We start from the raw sequence: 21,086 nt of genomic DNA, 5'->3' as shown, positions 1-21,086 counted from the left end.
ATAATGTAGGCATTTATAAATAGTGTTAATTAAATAATTCTTTTAAAAATTTTTAACAAAGATTTTATTTATTTATTTGAGAGAGAGAACACAAGAGAGATCAAGCACAAATGGAAAGGAGTGGCAGGGGGAGAGGCAGAAGCCGGCTCCCGGCTAAGTGGGAAGCCTGGTATGGGGCTCCATGACCTAAGCCAAATGCAGATGCTTAAATAACTAAGCCACCCAGCTGTCCCCAATAAACTAATTCTTTACCATTATTGCAAACTATGTCTATTATAAATAGGATACCTTTGTATGCTTACCAAAAGGTTGTGCCATGTGTGTTTTTATTGTCCCTACAGAGAGACTAAATTTGCCCAAATAACAAATCTTGTGCTAGATTAATCACTTTACATCAAATTTTCTGTATCCAGGAACTTTGTTCTTTACACCATGTTCTATTAGTTATTATCATCAATATCTATATAGTGCCTGAATATCCCTTTTATTAATCAACCTTATTGCCTCAAATTAAAATACTCCCCAGTTCTGTTTAGGCACAGTTTAATTATGATAAAAACTTAAATATATTAATATAATTCAGATTTATGCTTTGGTTGAGATAATTAGATTTTCTGGAAGAGGGTAGAATTTTCCTAGGTTGGATGAAACACTATAAAGGAACTCTTAATTTGGATTTCAGCCCAAATGTAAACACTGATTCAAATAGACATTAAGTATTAGTGTTAACCATTAGAAACACACTGAGACCAGAAATAAACTCTCATAGGAAACTTGACTTTGAGTTATAATCAGATACAAACTCCTCACATACATAATTAAAAGTGTAATATATTGTGTGTGTGTTTTTCTTGTTTTTGTTAAATAGGGCTATTGTGAACAAATATGTTAGCTTAGTGTGGTCATTGAAGTGATGGCATAGATACCATATTTCCCAAATTATTTTTAAGTTTGAATAACATTATAATTATGGATATGTAAGAAAACAACAATAAGGAAACAAATTTGCTAAAGACATTCTTTTTATTTATTTATTTATTTTTTTTTTATTAACATTAATGTATTATTAACCCCCGGGTTACAAGTCTGTGAATCGCCAGGTTTACACACTTCACAGCACTCACCATAGTACATACTTACCCCATTGGACATAACTCAGCAATCCTCTCCCAACCTCCACCCACCCTGCCCCGGCAACCCTCAGTTTGTTTTGTGAGATTAAAAGTCTCTTATGGTTTATCTCCCTCCGATCCCATCTTGTTTCATTTTTTCCTTCCCTACCTCCCAAGCCCCCCACTTTGCCTCTCAACTTCCTCACATTAGGGAGATCATATGTTGTCTTTCTCTGATTGACTTATTTCGCTAAGCCTAATACCCTCTAGTTCCATCCATGTCGACACAAATGAAAGCCAGTCATTCTTTAAAAACATAGCTACCTTCACCTATTTTCTTTTTTATTTTTTAAGAAAAAATTTTTAAAAATATTTTATTTATTTATTTGACAGAGATCAAAAGTAGGCAGAGAGGCAGGCAGAGAGAGAGAAGGGGATGCAGGCTCTCCCCTGAGCAGAGAGCCTGATGTGGGGCTTGATCCGAGGACCCTGAGATCAGGACCTGAGCCAACGGCAGAGGCTTTAAACCACTGAGCCACCCAGGTATCCCATTAAGAAAACTTTTTGAACAATATTTATATTTAAAATTTTTGTATTACTGAAGTATCTTTGGCATAAAATGTTATATTAGTTTCAAGAGTACAACATAGTGATCTGACAATTCTATATATTAGTTAATGCTCACCACAGTAAGTGTAGTCTACCATCTGTCACCATACAATATTTCTACAGTATTATTGACTAAATTGGCAACAACTAAACAAATATCAATAATAAGAAATTAATAGTAATGATTGGTGAAATTATAATAAAGCCCCTGGTCGCTTAAAATCAATTCAGATCTCTTAATCTTGAGGATTTCCTTTCCAGAGAACTCTGAGAACTTGTCATATGAGAACATGAAGTGGCTTTCAGAAGTGGTGGCTGGTGCATCACCGTGTTCTAAAAGACTGGCAATAAATATTTTTTTTTTCACAGAAGACACTAGGTTTTTTGTTTGTTTGGTTTTTGTGTTTAAATGGAAGTTGGTAAAACTTGTATCTTTCCCCAGCAGAATAAATACATAAACCATTAATATGATAATTCAGATGAATTATAAAAGAAAACAATGATCACTGGGAGCCATCAAAAATTCACGAAGAACAAACAGAATGGTTTTTGTTCTTTTTTAGTACAGTTGTTCATCCAGTAGCTCAAAAAATACATTAGATGTATGTTTTAGTATGTGCTCTCATCATTTTTTCTATATTTGCACAGCATATTCATTATTATTTCCTTATATTTTCCTTGAATGAGTTCACTTTTGTATTTAGTTGAATAAAATTACTTAGAAAGGGAACTTGCTGATAAGAGTGGAAAAGATGTATGTTAAAGGAAGGGGGAAAAAAGCATGTCTTCAAACAAAAAGAGCTGCAGTTTTTAGAGGTTTTAGAGGACAGGGTTTAAAAATGCCAGATGCAGCTAGAGAGAGATGAGTCTCACTATGATAGAGGCCCAGGGAACACAGAGCAGGAGCTTTCAGGCAGATAAAGGGAGCAGATAAGAGACAATTAGTACTGAGATATCTGGTAGCCATATAAGAAAGAAAAGAGTACAGAAAATTTGCAATAAGAATAGAAATAAATAGGGCAGGGATCTTCAGATATTGGGTTGCAAGAATAATGGGACAAAAACCTACCATTATTCCCCATAAGAATACCTTCTAAAAGTGAACTTTTTTTTTTTTTTTTTTTTGGTTTTGGAGTTAATATTTGAGTGTGACAGTTGTTAAACTATAAAGAAAGTTATTAAAAGAAGCAGTGTGAAGGTAGGAATCTAAGATAGACCCATTTCTCTTCTATTCTAAGGATGGCTCCTTTTAAGAACTATTTGATCCTTCATCAACCTGATGCATAGGCTTTATCCTGTATTCTTCTACATGGTGTTGGAATCTGGCTCAATGTCTGGTGCTGTTTTAATGATGGCAAAAAGGAAAGAAACCACTGCAGGCTGAGACATGTATTCAACTGGAGAAACAGGTGCACAGATGAGAACTAATGTATTGGACGATTTTAGGAGGACATGAGGACAGAGATCAAGGCCAAGAGGTTGTCTATGGAAGAGGCGTCAGGGGTTGAGTGAGGGTTTACAGAGCTGAGATCCAGGAAAAGTCACTGAGAAGATTCTGGGAAAGTGAGATAAAGGGAATCCAGATATGAATGTTGGGAAATGAATGGAAGGCTCAGTAGTTGGTGCCATGAGAAAGGTGGGGATTCAGGGGCTTACATTTGAGGACAAAATCTGGAAAATGGGTGCAACCAAGTGGAGACCACCATGAGATGAGTAAGTTTTCAGAGAATAGCAGTCAGACAGGGGCTTCTCATATGCTATGTAAAAATGCATGAAAATACAAGGTTAAAAACTTCATTTGGGCACTTAATGGTCCACTGTTATAAATCTAAGTAAAGAAACATTAACTTTATAAAAGGATGGTTAGAGAAATCGGTAACTAATTTTCCCAGGAAAATTGGACCAATTTATTGGTAAGCATACAGTCAGAAAAAAGAAAAAAAGAGAGAAAACAAAAAAAAAGAACATCACTTTTTATTTTAGCAGAGATAATTTAATAAAGGGAACTGGATGCCTATTGAAGAAATTAAAATTCAAAAGGGGTACTGAATTATTACATTCCTAGGGCTATTATCAGGAAACAGACAACATTTCTAGGAAAGAAAATCGAATGAACATTTTCAGGTTGTTAGAAACTAGAGGCTTGACGAAGTGACTCAGTGGAATTAGACACCAAATCTTTGAGGAGGTGATGCTGCACAACAGGAATCGATGCCTCAGAAACGTAAAGAAAAAACTTTGCAGAGCTAGAACTCAAACCCCTGAAGAGGAAGTGACTATGCCTGATCCTGGCTCCTCTGAGGGGATGCTCTGAGGCCGCTTCTGAGAGTGTTGAAAGGCACTTCCAGTTCCAACTGGACCCAACCGCTGCTGGAATCAACTGCTCCTCTCCACATGAAAGTCCCTTGTTGAGATGACACAGACCTCAAGCACACAGAAACGAGTCTGTTGTTTCTCATCTCCTTCTGACTGCCACTTTTCTCAGGCTCTTTCTATTGGCAAAACCAGCAGTACATCAGCTGGCAAAGGAGAAGGATAATTTTCTGAGTTTTAGCTCTAGCTTCATGTACACATATACTAGAAGGATGGATTTAGAGCTGAGAGACAAAACCTTAGTAACTTACACAAACGTCAACTTTCAGACATTTCACAATAGCTTTCTTGAGATTTCTTTTCAGTCCTTTCCTCTTCACAATTTTCATAAATAACTTAAATATAACATGGTTGACATTATAACTGTATATGACTCAAATATGGAAGATTTTCTTGTGATTGATAACAGGAATGATCCATAAGCATTCTCAATGGAGTTAAATAGCTTAAAGTTTTATTCACGAAGGCTTGGTGAGCAAATATGAAATTCAAAACTGGTCTGAAGTTGGAAATTAAACTATTGACAATTGAATAAGACTCGGTAAAGTGACTGTCAGATAAACTTATATAATCTTACATTTTACTAATGTTTCCCTTGGTGGTATCAATATGGAAGCTTATGTATACTGAGTATCTTCTATGTGCCAAACCATGCCAAGTGGTTTACAGGCATTACTTCATTGAGAACATGCCCCTAAACTCTCTGAGGTAGATTCAGTCATTACCCCTAACCCCATTTTATCTATGTGGCAATGGGAGCTTAGAATGGATAGTGTTTGCCTAAGTTTACACAATAAATGGTGAAAGGATTCAAATTTAGTGTTATGCCAAATTCTTAACTCATATGTTATATACCAGTGGTAGACAAAATAACAGTCCTCCAAATTTGTCCATGTTCTAATTCTTAGAACCTGTGAATATGTTGCTTCACATGGCAATAGAATTGTTTGTTTTTTTTTTTCAGGAATATTATTTAATTTTTTTTATTTGAATTCAGTTTAACATATACTGTATTATTAGTTTCAGAGTTAGAATTCAGTGATTAATCAGTTGTTTACAATGCCCAGTGCTCATTACTTCATGTGCCTTCCTTAATGCCCATTACCCAGTTATCCCATCCCCCCACCCAATTCTCCTCCAGCAAACCTGTTTGTTTGCTAGAGTTGAGTATTGTGATTTATCTCCCTCTCAACTTTCAAGTTCACCTTTATGTTTTCATAATGTGAATTTATGAGTCCTATTTTTTGTAAGTTTTTAATCAATTGTCATTTTACTAAAATTATTATAGTTTTCATATTGATTATTTTGGATTTCCAGAAATGTGACCATACTAACTTCAAATAGATATTTCATCTTTTAATTTCTAAAATTTTTGTGTTTTGGAATGCTCGATCTTATCTAATTGCAATGGCTAATAACTCCAATTCATTGTTAAATAATGATGCAGACATTTGACTTGTGTCTGATTTGTGAAAAATTTCATGTGCTCCCCATTAACTAAAATATTGGCATTAGGCCAAGCATATCTTTCAACCCAAATACCTACCAGTATTCAATATATTTGTATGAGCACATATACATGATCATCTTAACAAAATACCCACCAATTCCTGTTTTATCGAGCACTTTAAATCTGAACAAGTGTTGACACGGTGACATGTTTTCTTAGTATCTATTGAGATGAAAAAGTATAACTTTTCTCTTTAGTTCAATTATATAGATATACAATGATATTATTGAAGTTCCTATTAGTTAATAATCTTCACATTCCTGAAATAGATTGCATTTATTCATGTTTTATTTTTATTATACTTTTAATGTACTTTTGGATTTTGCTAATTGAAAATTCAATTAATGTTTTTGCATTGATATTCCTAAATAAGATTGCTCTATAAATACTTTATTGTTGTTGTTATATACTCATTTCATACAAGGAAGTTAGAAGCTTGTCTTTAGTATAGAACAGCTTAGGTGTCATTGGGACAGCTGTGTTAGGGTCTGGATTTAGTTAGATTCTTCTGTAGGGTTCCTGAATTTCTCTTTTTTCCCCTTTATGACACTTAGTAGGCTCTGTAACCATTCTGGCTAACTTTGATAAATGATAATTTTCCTAGAAAATTATTCATTCCATGTGTTTTTCCCAAAACTATGTGTGCAGGGATATAATAAAAACATCTCTAGAATAAATAAAACAAGATGGGATTGGGAGGGAGACAAACCATAAATGACTCTTAATCTCACAAAACAAACTGGGGGTTGCTGGGGGGAGGTGGGATTGGGATAGGGGGAGGGGGCTATGGACATTGGGGAGGGGAGGCGACCCATAAGAGACTATGGACTCTGAAAAACAACCTGAGGGTTTTGAAGGGTCAGGGGTGGGAGGTTGGGGGAACAGGTGGTGGGTAATAGGGAGGGCACATTTTGCATGGAGCACTGGGTGTTGTGCAAAAACAATGAATACTGTTATGCTGAAAAAAATAAATAAAATGGGAAAAAAAAAACATCTCTAACGTAATTTGCTTTCTTTGTTTCAATATTATTTGGCCCTTGTTATTTCTAAATTTGTGTATTTATAATTTCTTCTTGGGGCATCTGAGTGGCTTAATGGGTTAAGCATCTGCCTTCAGCTCAGGTCATGATCTCAGATTTCCTGAGATTGAGCCATGCATTGGGTTCATTCCTAGTGAAGAATGCGGTTCTCCCTTTGCCTCCCCTCACTTGTGCTCATGCTTTCTCCCTCCTCTCTCTCCCTCAGATAAATAAATAAAATCTAAAAAAAAAAAAATAAATAAAATTTCTTCTTATGTAACTAGCAGTATTCTAATTTATTGATTTTTTCAAAAATGGTTTTCTTGTTGCTGTTTTATTTTTTAAAATCAGTGTGTGATTTTTTTCTTCATTCATTTCCTTTAGCCTTTTTACTTTAAATTATTTCTAGTTATTTCAGAAAAATGTGTAATTTGTTTTTATTAAAATTGTTACTACTACAGTTATTATTATTTTAAAAGTCTGTAATTTTCCTTTGACCCGTGAGTTGTTTCGTAACATTTTTTTCCTGGATAAGAAAGTTGTTTTTTTGTTTTGTTTTGGTTTGTCTGTTTGTTTGTTTTTGTTTTTCTGTTAATCCCTCATTTTATTGCAATGTGGTCATGGAGCATTTGTCTTTTATAGCATTTCTAATAATTCTGATAATCTATAGCAATTCTGATAATTTATTTTTTGATTCTTTACATGAATTTATGAGACTAGATATTTCTTTTCAATGACTGTGAGGAATGCAAAAATCCAAACATCCAAAGTTAACTAAAGTAAACTTTGCAAAGTAACTTTTTGCATGTTTATTTTTTATGCATGTTTGTAATTTATTAACTGTGTTGTGTACTAGATTCATGGTTCACCTGCTTTATTAAAATCCTTTCATTTTCTTCTTTTTACTCAAAATATATAAAATTATGTGCAGACATCTTTTTAAAATAATAATGGGATTTATTTTTGCCTTTATTTTATATTTTTAATTTAAGTAGAAAAATGCACAGATTTTTAAAGTATAATAATTCTAAGACTTACAAGGTCTAGTAACAGTCTCTTTTTTTGTCTCTTAACACTCATCTTGTTCTCCAAAAACAATCCCTTTAACTCTTTAGCTATTTCTATTATTCTTTAACTCATGTATCTTAATGGTGTAATCATGTTACCATCTCAAGAATTTCATGTATAAACATGAGTTATAGACTTCCCACTATGAAAGATGAAGATTTACCTCATTTAAATGCCTCACATGGGTAGGCATACGCCAGAGCATACATTCACAAACACACACACACCCATGCACAAAAGCACACATTTTTCTTATCTTTGTCTCTCAATGATGGTAAAATATTCCATATTTTCCTTTTTATTACCTTAACATGATTAATCATTTATACCTAAGTCTTTAAATCTACTACAATTTTATTTATTTTCTTATATCTTATTTTGTTATTTTGTTTTTTAATTGAGGTAATAATTATCCTGTTCTTTGTTAATTTTTGTACTGTTACTAATTAGCCCCTTATTATATTCAAAAGTATAAATAACTTCTTACTATATACAAACACAGCAGGTAGTTTTTTATTTTAATTTTCTTGAAGATACCCTCACAAAAATAGAATACTCTCTTGCTATAATTTGGATTTTTTTTATTTTTTAATTTTTTAATTAATTAATTAATTAATTAATTTTTTTTTGCCTGCAGCCTGGCTGGTGTCCTGGAATTTCTCTTCAATACCTTCCAGTAACTACTCTTTGCCTCTCTCTTTGTATTAGAACTCTTTTTACCAGAATTGTGTATTTTTCCCTTTTCAATTAAGTCCTAATTCAAGAGAAACAAATCTTCCTAAAACTTTCTTAGAAAGGGTTCATAGAAAGCAAACTGTTTTTGAGATCTTACGTATTTAAAAGATCAAGCAGGAGGGACAGAGGGACTCAAGCAGAAGCCACGGTGAGCTCAGAACAACACAGGGCTCAACCTCAGGACCCTGAGATCATGACCTGAGCCAAAACCAAGAGTCAGACATCCAACCAACTGTGTCTCTCAGGCACCTCTTGAAGGATGTTTAATGGGTGCTTTCTTTTTTAATAGGTGTTTTTATGAATAAAATTTTATATAGTGCAGAACAATATCTTTATTGTCTATAGTTTTTACAATATAATTTTAAAAAATTTGTATTCATATGTTAAAAAAAAAAGTCAGTAGAGAAACATGAGAAACTAGTAACACTGTTTGTCTCCAGGAATGGGAGGAAGGTTGAAGGGCTTTTACAATGGATTTCTTTTGTATATTTAAATTTTAAACCCTTTTAATGTATTTCTTTTTTCAAAAAAATTTAAAATTGGGCTTTATGACATTAATAAGTTAATTTTTTATGTACTATGAGATGTTTACAAGTCTGGAGCTTAGTACTGTAATCCTCCATGAGTTTAGTTATATCTACATCTGCAAACTTGCACATACATAATCCTAATGCACTTAAGTCCTTGTCTTCCTTAAATTCCTTCAAAAGCTCCTCATTGGTAAAATATTTAACCTGGGGATAAACAACAGCAGGATGGTGGGACAGGAAATCCCAGATCTGCCACCCCATGGAGACAGAGACTCAACAATAACATATGGACAAATTCCCTTTGTTGAGAAATTCAGAAACCAGTTAAGAGCCTCCTGCACTCCCAAGTTGAGTGTGAAACGTGCTGCAAGGAACTGGGTAGAAAAAAACTGTGGCACTCACTATGTTCCCTGTCTTGGTACAGCTCATTTTTCCGTGGGGAGGGATTGAGACATACACACAATGTGCAGACTTTTTCAGGTGCTGCCCATGGGATTGGTTTCTGTCTTGAGTGAATGTAAGCAATAACAGGAAAGGACATTAGGTTGAGGGTTCCTAAGAATGAAGGTGATGGTTTGGACAAACATACACTCAATTACCATCGTCCATCCTCCATGCTGAGTGTACAATGAGTGAGAAAAAACCCCAACAAATCAACAAACCACATGTATGCTAAATTCAACAACATGATAAAGGATCACACACTAGGACCAATTGAGATATATCTCTGAGATTCAAAGATGTTTCTACATATGAGCCATCCTTTTATCAATCAATATGATGCATCAAATTAACAGAACAAAGGATAAAAATCACCTAATCATTTCAGTAAATGCAGAGAAAGCATTTATCAAAATTTAACATTTTTTCATGGTAAAAACACAACAAACTGGGAACAGAAGGAAATTACTCCAATATAATAAAGGCCATTTATGAAAAGCCCACAGCTAACATCATACTCAACAGTGAAAAACTGAAAGCTTTTCCTTTAAGATTTGTCGTTCTGCCACTTCTTTCGACATGGTACTACAAGTTCTAGCTAGAGCAATTAGGTAGAAAAAGACTCAAAATGCATCCAAATTGGAAAAGATAGGATATTATCTCTCTTTTTTTTATAAAAGAGATCTTTTATAGACTAGATATTATTTACACAATAATATCTATAATATTACAGATGGAATGAACTTGTACATAGGAAATCCTAAAAAATCTACCCCGCCAAAAAAAACTGTTAGAATGTGAATTCAGTAAAATTTCAGGATATGAAATCAACATACACAAAATCAGTTACATTTGTATACACTATCAACAGACAATCTGAAAAAAACACTTGAGAAAATAATCATAGCATCAAAAAGAATAACATACTTAGAAGTAAACTTAACCAAGGAGGCAAAAGAATTGTATGTTAAAAACTATAAAACATTGCTGAAAGAAATCAAGACACAGCTAGAAAAAAACTCCATATTCATGAATCGGAGAACGTAATATTGTTAAAATGGCTACAATGCCCAAAATGACCTACAGATTCAATGTAATCCTTATCAAAATTATAATGGCATTTTTGGAAGAAATAGAAAAATAATCCTAAAATTCATATGGAATCACAAAAGACCCCAAATTGCCAAAACAATCTTGGGAAAGAGGAAAAATATAGTAGGTCTCCCACTTCCTGACTTCAAAATATATTATAAAGCCACAGCAATCAGAACAGTATGGTACTGGCACACAGACAGACATATAAACTAATGAAACAAAATAGAAATTCCATAAATAAACCCCCACATATTACAGTCATATGATCTTCCATAAGTGTGCCAAGAATACCCAATAGGGAAAGGGTTGTCTCTTCAATAAATGGTTTTGGTAAAACTGGATACCTACATACAAAAGAATGAAAATGGATACTTATATAATATACAAAAATAATGCAAAATGGATTAATTAATTATATGTAAGATCCAAAACTATGAAACTCCTAGAAGAAAACAGAGAGGAAAATCTTCATAGCATCAGTCTTTTCAATGATTTCATAAATATAACACTGAAATATAATTTAAAAATTAGATAAGTGAGACTGCATTAAACTGAAAAGTTTCTACACAACAAAGGAGAAAATCAATAGACTGAAAAGGTATAACATGCAGAATGGGCAAAGATATCTGCAAAGCTTATTAATTGGTAAGCAGTTAGCACCCAAAATATATAAGAAATACCCCAACTCAAAAGCAAAAACAATGGCAAAAACAAACAAACAAAAAGAAAAGAAAAGGAAAATAACCAAATTGAAAAATAGGCAGAAGACTTGAAGTGACATTTCTGCAAAGAAGGAATGCAGATAACCAACAGATATATGAAAAAATACCCAGCATCACTAATTATCAGGGAACTTTATTTTTTTTAAGATTGATTTATTTATTTGAGAGAGAGGTGTAGAGGCATAGAGGGAGAGGAAGAATCGGACTTCCTGCTGAGCAGGGAACTGATTGCAGGGCTTGATCCCAGGACTCAGGGATCATGACCTGAACTGAAGGCAGATGCTCAGCCAACGGAGCCACCGAGGTGCCCCTATCAGGGAACTTTAAATCAAAACTATGAGATATGACCTCATACCTGTTAAGATGGCCATTACCAAACAAACAAAAAAAATACTAAATGTTCATGATGTGGAGGAGTTGGAGCCCTTATGCACTGTTGGTGGGAATAAAAAATGAAACAGTTGCTAGGGAAAATGGGATGGATTTTCCCCCAAATTAAAAATGAACTACTATATGACCCAGCAATTTCTGAGTATTTATCCAAAATAACTGAAGTCAGAATCTCAGAGAGATATTTGTATTCTCTTGTTCACTGCAGCACTATTCACAAGAGATAAGAAAGAGGTAGAAACAATCTGCATGTCCATGAATGGTTGAATAAAGAAAACATGGTATATATACATCCATGGGATGTTATTCACTCTCAAACCAAAAGAAATTCTGTCACATGCTGCAACACGTATGAAACTTGAAGATATTATTTCCAAATGAATGAAGCTAGTCACAGAGAAACTACATAATTTCACTTATAACAAGTATTTAAAGTAGTCAAACTCACAGAAGCAGAAAGTGGAATGGAAGTGGTCAGGGCAGGTGGAGATGGTGAAATGGGGGGCTTCTGTTCAATGGGTGTAGAGATTAAGTCATGCAAGATGAGAACATTCTAGAGATCTGTTGTACAGCAGAGTGCATATAGTTAGCAGTACTGGACTGTGTGCTTAAGAGGGTAGATTTTATGTTTGTTTGCTTGTTTGTTTTTTAACCACAATAGTAATCTTTCAAAAACTTCTAAATACCTTTGTTCTCCAACAGATAGTTATAAGTTTGAAAAAAATCATAGACTAGGAGAAAATATTTGTGTCTCATATGTCTGATAAAAAATATTTATTCAGAAAAGCTAAAGAACTCTCAAAGCTAATGATATGAAAACAAACTGCTCAAACTAAAAAAACAGACAAACAAAAAACTTTCAAGGGATCTGAACAAATAATTTCCCCAAAGAAGATAAGCAAATGACAAATAGACACATTAAAAGATATTCAATATCATTACTCATTAGAGAAACATACATTGAAATCATAATTAGGTACCAATATATATCTATTAGAGTGGCTAAAATAAAATAAAAAGAAACCCAGCTATGGAAAGTAATGGCAAAAATACAGAAAGCCTAGAATTTTTTCAGTGCTGGTCACAATCCCACATGTCCCAGACTCTTTGGTAAACAATTTGGCAGTTTCTTACAAAGATAAACATACACTTACCATGTGACCTAACAATCTCACTTCTACGTATTTACCTAAGAGAAATGAAAATGTATGTTCACTCAAAAACCTATAAAAGGATGTTTATAATAACTTTATTCATAATTGCCCCACCTGGAACTGCAAGTACAAATCTGTTTTCTTTTACTTAATGATAAAATTTTTAATGAATTATTTCACATGTCATCTCAGCCACAGCCTCCCACCTATCAGGCCAGGTGAGATGCCTTTTTCATAATCTTCCATATCTATTGCATGCCTTTCTCTGTATTGTTCATTTCAGTGAATTGTATTTGCTTAGTTTTGGGAACACTCATTAAACTAAACCAATCTATTTATTGCCAATATTCTACTCAGTGTCTGTAAGAGTACTGCGTGTTATACACTACTGATAAATCATTGAACACTATATCAAAAACTAATGTACTATATGTTGGCTAATTGAATTTAATATAAAAATGTCTTTAAGAGAGGAGGCACTTGAGAGGAAGATTTTTATTAATCAATAATGGGTAATAAAAGTCATTATTTGGTATCAGATATTTACCAAAACAGACAGACAGACAGACAAAAAACCCACAAAACACCTTTTTGGCCATTTTTATCTAAGAAAAAGTCACATAGTATAGATATACATTATATGTGAACAGTTTACAACTCTCATTTCCAGGTTCTATTCCTCTGAAACACATGTTTTTCTATTTCTTCTCTTAGGCACAGATCAGGAGAGTGTATTATCTATTCTAAGATAAGTAGATTATTTTCTGTGGCTTTGGAAATGTCTAATTTAGAGATAGACTTCTAAATCCAATCTAAACTTTAACTCAATGAAATACTTTTGAGTTTTTTGGACTTTCACCACACAATAAGGCTAGAGCACAAATAACTACTCCTGCAACTTTAAATTACTTTATATATTTATTGAAAAACTTGGCAAGGTTCGTAGATAAATTTTCAATCTTCATTTTGTATATATCTGACAATGCTCCCAGACTATGGAGTTTCCAGCTGAAGGTATTAGGTCTCCACATATCTTGGCTGGAAGTGATGTTGTTTAATCACATCTACTTTTTAAAACATTTATCCCAGGTAGTTTAAATTATAATCCAGAGTCAACACTGGAAAGACAATAGAATGGTCTTCACTTTCTAACCTTTCTAACTTGATTGCAGATTGGTTTGAGATAGGCAAGCTTGCAATTGATGGTCAACAATCGTGACTATTCTTATCCAGGTTTAATTATCTTATAACAACACACAAGATAAGCTAACATATTTTTTGATATCCTGATGTTTTTATGTCTTAGAATTAAAAACCGTTTTTGAGTAGTGTCTCCTAACACAGGTGTGTGTGTGTGTGTGTGTGTGTGTGTGTGTGTGTGCTGAAGTTCTACAGAGTAGGAAAGACAAACCAGATGTATCACAATACATTAGCTTTTTTAACTTCAGTGAATATGCAAGGAAAAAAAAAGTATGATTTTACTCTCAGCATTAGTTGAAAATAAGAGTCTAGTATGAAGACATAGTAGAGAGATACCTTTAATTTAAGTCATATAGTTTAATTTTAACAATGATTCATTCTTTAGATTCTGGAAAGAACATTTGCCATTCTGTATGTCCAATTGTTTTATTTTAATGCTAACCTCTAAATAGAGAATAAATGTATGAATCTTTGAACATGCTCACATTTTTTGAATGATTAAAAACAAACAGAAAGAGAAAAATTAAACTGAATGGAAAAATTTTAAAAAGACTATGTACATGGAACATGAGTGAGGGTCACTTTGTTAGCACTGTGAAATACTGGGGATTTTGAAACTTTGAGGTTATGATAATAAGAAATAAAAAATGGAATAAAAAACTAGCACAAACCCTCCCTCATGAGTCTAGCTGGCTACTGGTATTTTAATAGCATTACTCTTAACAAAATAATAAAAAAACTAATATTTCTGAATATGTAATAAGTGCCACATCAGTGTTACTACTATTGCTTTCATATGTATCATTCTGTAAGTAGAATTCACATAGAAAACAAATCCTTACTTTTAGGTTACCTTCTTGGTCTTTTACCTTAGCCTCGTATTAATTAAAATGTTTCTGGCAATAAGTAGCACAATGGCCAAAAAAGTGGAGTGGTATATAAGTTGGCATCTCAGTTGTTTTATTTTTTATAGAATTTCTGCAATTCTCTTGACCTTCCCTATATTTAGAAAATAGCAGCTAGAGATCCAAAAATTTCATCTTTCTGAACAGTATCCAGAGACCAGAGGACATGGCATAAAAAAATGTATTCCTCTTGAGTCTCTTTTATCAAGAAAGTGTCTTTCCCCAAAACTTTACCCCAGCCCTTCCCTTATATCTCAGTGGCTTGAACTAGTTCATATTCCTACTTAGATTAGTCTCAAAAATTGAGTGACATTTCTATGCTTGATCTAAAATAGTTGGCTCTGATGATTTATAGATACTCCTAAATCTGGACAAAGACTCCAAATCCTCCTAGAATTTAGACATCTTCTGGTTTGGTCTCACTTCTTATCTCATGTTTTTATTTTATCTTGGTTGCTGGGATTACTTCTTCTGACTTAATTTCTTTGTTCCTAAATTCCTAATCTCACTATACTGAATCTGTACTCTAAAACAGACATCATACAGGGTGGACTAAGTGAGAGATATACTGGGAATAAAACATATGAAGGATAATTGATGAGGGAATAAGAGTAGCTAGGGAAAGTCCTCAGGCCACAATGTAGATATGACACCTTTGAAACATGAGAGGGAAAAGGATTAGATATCTCTCAGGTGATTCTAAAGAAGTCTCAGCCATGCAAGTGAGGAGTCCCCAAGCTCGTTGCCTGTTGAAGACTGAGTCCTGATTCAGACAAGATTGGGCCATACTCATGCTGTTCCCACTTACTGATGGGGAGCAGAATGAGAAGAGTCTAGTCTAGCAAAAATACTATGGTGAATCCAAAGAGGCAGAAATGGATAGAATCTCTCCATGCACTCTGTTTGCCCAGGAGTTCCCTTGAAAGGATACAGAGCAGCATATGTTCATGGCCACCACAGTTCAGCTTTGCTCTGTATGGAGCCACTTCTCCACCCGTATTTGGAAGCAGCTACTTCTCAGCTCCTCAAGGGGAACTTAGAAGAAGAAAACTAGTAAAATAAATTATAGCCACTATCATTATTGCAGTTGTTCTTGGGAACACAGCTGTTACTATTATCTTTTTCTGTCATTGCACATTTGAAATTCTATATACATCTAAATTCTCAACCTCAGTTATCATCTCCACAGGTTTTGGTGACTTCTGTGAACTGTTATTTCAGTTGTTCTGATTGGAATAGCATTCCCTGTCAGAAGCTATGTCATGTGGGATTTTTATTCTAGTAGATCAGGAACACTGTAAGTTTCTATATGGTGGATTAGCTGAGGTGTTTTGGGCAGAAATGGTAAGTTCATGTATTAAATACTCAAATCCCTCAGTGATTATTTCTCACTGTGGAATACAAAATTTGGATAAACTTCTTTGGCAACTGGCAGTGCTATAGTTTCCTAAGATGTGGAGTGGAGTTATTATTTTAGGGAAAGCTATGTGAAAGCCTCTCAAACTATCACTACAGGCAAAAATAGTAAGCCCAAAGTAATATCATATTCCTTGAGGAATTGCAAAGACTTGTGCCATGAACACTTATCTTGAAGGATGAAGGGTGGTGATTCCTACTAATCTTCATTCAATTCACTTATTTGGCCTGTAAAGAAGACAGCTAATCATGGGAAACGAGAATGGATTACTGTATATTTAATCAGTGGAGGCTCTAACTGCAGCTACTGTTCCAGATATACTTTAATTATCTGAGAAAATCTACATACCCATTGGCATCAGTGTGCAAGCATTGAACTGGCAAATTCTTCTTTTTCTGTATCTATTGTATCTGTTAGTAAAGATCATCAAACATTTTTTCACTGGTGGGGCCATCCTTAGTCTCCCTTATCCTACCATAGGATTACATCAGCTGTCTGGCCCTATGTCATATCTTAGACCACAGGAATCTTGATCTTGTTTACTATTTACTAGATTTATCAAGAATTTACCAAGAAAAAAGGAGGCTCTGCAACAGACCCAGGCTGCCATGCAAGCTGATCTACCATTTGGGCCATGTGTGTTAGCAGACTTGATGTTGCCTGAGATATCAGTTATAAATAGGGATTTTTTTTTTGAAGACTTTAATAGGGACTTGCAGAAGAGTCACAGGGCAGACTTAGAATTGTTGAGCAAAACAATGTTATCTTCTCTGGATAACTACTCTCCTTTTAAGAGATAGCTTTTGGCTTTTTACCAAGGCTTAGTAGAAACTGAATGTTTTTTCCTGGGTTACCAAGTTAACTTGTGACCTGGCCTGTCCATCATGAAGCAGGTATTATCTGTCCTTCAATCTGTAGTATTTGGCATGTACAACAATTTTATGTACCCCATAAAATGAAAGTAATATATATGAGATCAACCTCAAACACATCATGAAAGCACAAATAAAATGCAAGAGAAAGTGGCCCAAATGTTCATTGCCTGTATTCCTGCTGCACTAAATTCTTTTTCTCAATCCATGCATGTGTTGATGCTGGATGTGACTCCCAGTTGACACCTGAGCTGGTCCCAGACAATTGGAGGTTCCTCATCCCTCCCCTACTTTGGAATGTACATTCTGCTTGCTAGAACCTGCCCCAGGATGTAGTCTTGAGAGAGTAATGTGTTGAAAGCTCAAGATGGTGTACGCAACTGAGCAAAGGTAAGGCCTGTATATAAATTTTTAAGGTTCTGCGGTCCAAAAGATACAGACATAGTGAAAGGAAGGGGAACATGCACTATTATGTTTATAGCAGCAAGGTCCACAATAGCCAAACTGTGGAAGGAGCTCAGATGGCCTTCAAAAAATGAATGGATAAAGAAGATTTGGTTCACATATACAAAGGAATATTACACAGCCATCAGAAAGGATGAATACCCACCATTTACATCAACATGGGTGGAACTGGAGAGGATTAAGCTAAGTGAAATAAGTCAAGCAGAGAAAGACAATTATCATATGGTTTCACTCCTACGTGGAACATAAGGAATAGTGTGGAAGACCACAGGGGAAGGGAGGGGAAACTGAATAGGAAGAAATCAGAGAGGGAGAAAAACTATGAGAGACTCTGGACTCCAGGAAACAAAATGAAGGTTATAGAAGGGAGTGGGGTTGGGGGATGGGGTAATTGGATGATGGGTATTTAGGAGGGCATGTTTTGCGATGAGCAGTGGGGGTTATACACAATTAATATAACACTTCATCAAAAACTAATGATGTACTACTATATGTTGGCTAACTGAACATAATTAAAAAAAAAGATACTGGGATCCAGGGGCAGAAATCTACTCAACTTGTGGCTGCCTAACACAAGCCTTGTGAGTAAGTTTCACTACTTAGTAAACCTGCCACCTACCAATCTGGAGCAGCCTGCCTCTTTTTCTATTGTCTCCTTGCCCCCTCCATGGAGGCCAGTTTTAAAACCAAAAGTTGAATAGGTGATGGAGGAAGTAAAACTTAGCCTTGTTTCTAGGTGGTTCTACACAATATGCAGACATTACCCAAAGAACAGATGATGCACTACTGCACCAGTCCAGGATGGTTCTGAAGGAAAAAGCCAATTGGAAGTCTTCCCAGGGCATAAAACTTCAAGCTGTCCAAGTGGTTATTCACTTCACCTGAAAGGAGAGATGACTAGAAGTATGGCTCTCCACAGATCCATAGGTTATAGATGATGGTTCTGCAACTCCACCCAGCTAACAAAGCTTGGTAGAGGTTTGTCTCTAGTTATTAAAATGCCATAGGATCATTCAACATGTTATTTCCCCATGTTTATTATTTAGTTATCTTCTCTATATATTTCTGTTGTTAGCAGCTGAATACCTAAAACAGGAAGCTTACAAGTTAATCTGTATAGGAATTGTTAAAAAGATGTAGAAAATCCCATTTTTTAGCCAGATGTGGGGTGGAGGAAAAGAATCCCAAGACACATCTTAGGGTTTGGTAGCTACTGAATGAAGTCAGAATAAGAATGAGAATCATGGCAACATAACCAGTGTGACTGCAGGATCTCAGTCCATTAGGTTATAAATGTGGAAAGATTTTAGTTGTCTGGTTGCTCTCAACTGTGCTCAATGGACTCTCGCATCTATTCTAGCTTACAGAGACTCTTTACTTGGGATAGTGCCACAACTTTTCTGCTCCTTGTGGTTGTAAAATTTATTTTAGGAAAAAAAAAATTCAGTCAGTTCTTTAGACTTTACTCTCCTATCAAATCATAGCTCTCCCTCTTCTCCCTCACAGACAAGTCTAATGTCTCAGAGCAAATGCTCTTCTCTCTTACACGTCCCCACGCCACTGGTCCCCCTGCCTTTCTTCTCTCAGATTCTACATTTTTAGAGGAATTTACACTAACACACGGCCTGAAAGTGGCAGTAGAAAAAAATGGAAAAACAAGGGAAGACTTGTCTCTAAACTACTCCAACCTCCACCTACAGAGTGCTTACCTACAATTTGCTTTCCCTTATTCACTGACTGCCTGTCTGCCTATCTTTCTATCTATTTATCATCTGTCTATCTCTAGGTGTGCACAGAAAGCTGAAACCATAAAAAATGTGGTCAAAATTTTTACAACACATATGCAGTTACGTCCAGAACAACTTTTATAACCCTCCTTGGGGCCTTCCTCCAGTCGTACTTACAGCAATCTATAAATACCAGTGTGCTATGACTGTTTTTTTTTTAAGATTTTATTTATTTATTTGATAGAGAGAAATCACAAGAGAGGCAGGCAGAGAGAGAGGAAGGGAAGCAGGCTCTCCGCTGAGCAGAGAGCCCGATGCAGGACTCGATCCCAGGACCCTGAGATCATGACCTGAGCTGAAGGCAGCAGCTTAACCCACTGAGCCACCCAGGTGCCCTATGACTGTTTTAACAAGCACAGAGATGATTAATTCTTTTCTATTGTACTACTGCCATTTTCAGTTTGTGGAGGAAGAAGCATCTATTGATATGGCTGCGGTAGATCTTAAAGATAATTTAGACAAGACAAATTAAGTGACATGCCTAAATTCATCATGAACTGCAACTAGAATTCTCTTCTCCTACTTTCTACATCAATTTTTAAAATGTGAATTCATCAGTGGTACAAAACTGCTGGATTCATTATGCACATTTATAAAATATAGAATAGAATTTGGCTGTTTCATGTGATATAGTTGAAAAAAAAAAAGAAGTAAAAATAAATAAAATGTTCCCCAGCATCTGATTCATAGACATTCTAAAGTCAAACTATCATTAAGTCGTTAGAAGAAATAGAAGGACTTAACATGATTATAGACTGATAAATTAAAACAGTCCTCCTTGGTCACATCCTACTAAAGTGCAATTCTGACAAACACTAGCCAAAAAAAAAAAAAAAAAAAGAGAAGAGGAAGAAGAGAGAGATGGAGTCAGATTTAGTTATTTGAAGATTGTTTGGAAGGTACCTGGGGTTGAAAAGAGACAAAGAGCAAAGTTTGGAGGGGAAGCCTCAACAACTAGAATCTAGGCTGTAAATACCACCTCTTTATTTCTCTCTGTCAACTCTCTGTCCCTTTCTCTTTAACTGTGAAGGTCATTCCTGTCCATGGTAGAGGGACTTTGTTTCAGGAGAGTGGCCTGTGCTCACATTTCCAGAGCATCACAATCAGAATAAGAAGAATAGTTGGGGTTGGCTTGGGTAGGATGAAATGGGGAGAAAGGACACATATCTCTTGGGAGGATTCCTATCAATTAACTATTCACTGTGGCTGTCGAGGTTGGGTAAGCAATCAGAAGGCAGTTCACTTTCCTAGGGTAATGAAGAACAATCTCTAAATGTGTCTGGGTTGTCTGTGGACCTCAGGAGAATCATTATGAGCTAGATAGACCCTCCTTCCTGACTACCACCACTATTCGAGTTTACTGATCTGTGGAAAATTATACATTGGATAAAAACATCCTCAAGATGATTAGTTAGAGCAGGCTTCCAAAACCACAAACTACTGCTTATTTCTTAGTTATAAGCAAGGGGCAGTTTGACTGAAAAGGTTTTCTTTATTTGATTCTGAAAAGGTCACTGATATTTATGATTCAAATTGAGTCACAAGTCAATATGAGAATGCTTGGACATTAAGAGTTGTATGAATTGTTTCAAATATTGCTGCAGAGCCTAACAGTTTGTCTGATGTGGAACTCTCAAGCTCTTTCCTAGGCACAGTCACATTTATTACATGCTACATTAGGA

This window comes from Meles meles, chromosome 2 (genome assembly GCF_922984935.1).
Source record: "Meles meles chromosome 2, mMelMel3.1 paternal haplotype, whole genome shotgun sequence".
Classification (NCBI taxonomy): Eukaryota; Metazoa; Chordata; class Mammalia; order Carnivora; family Mustelidae; genus Meles; species Meles meles.
This window is presented reverse-complemented; position numbering follows the sequence as displayed.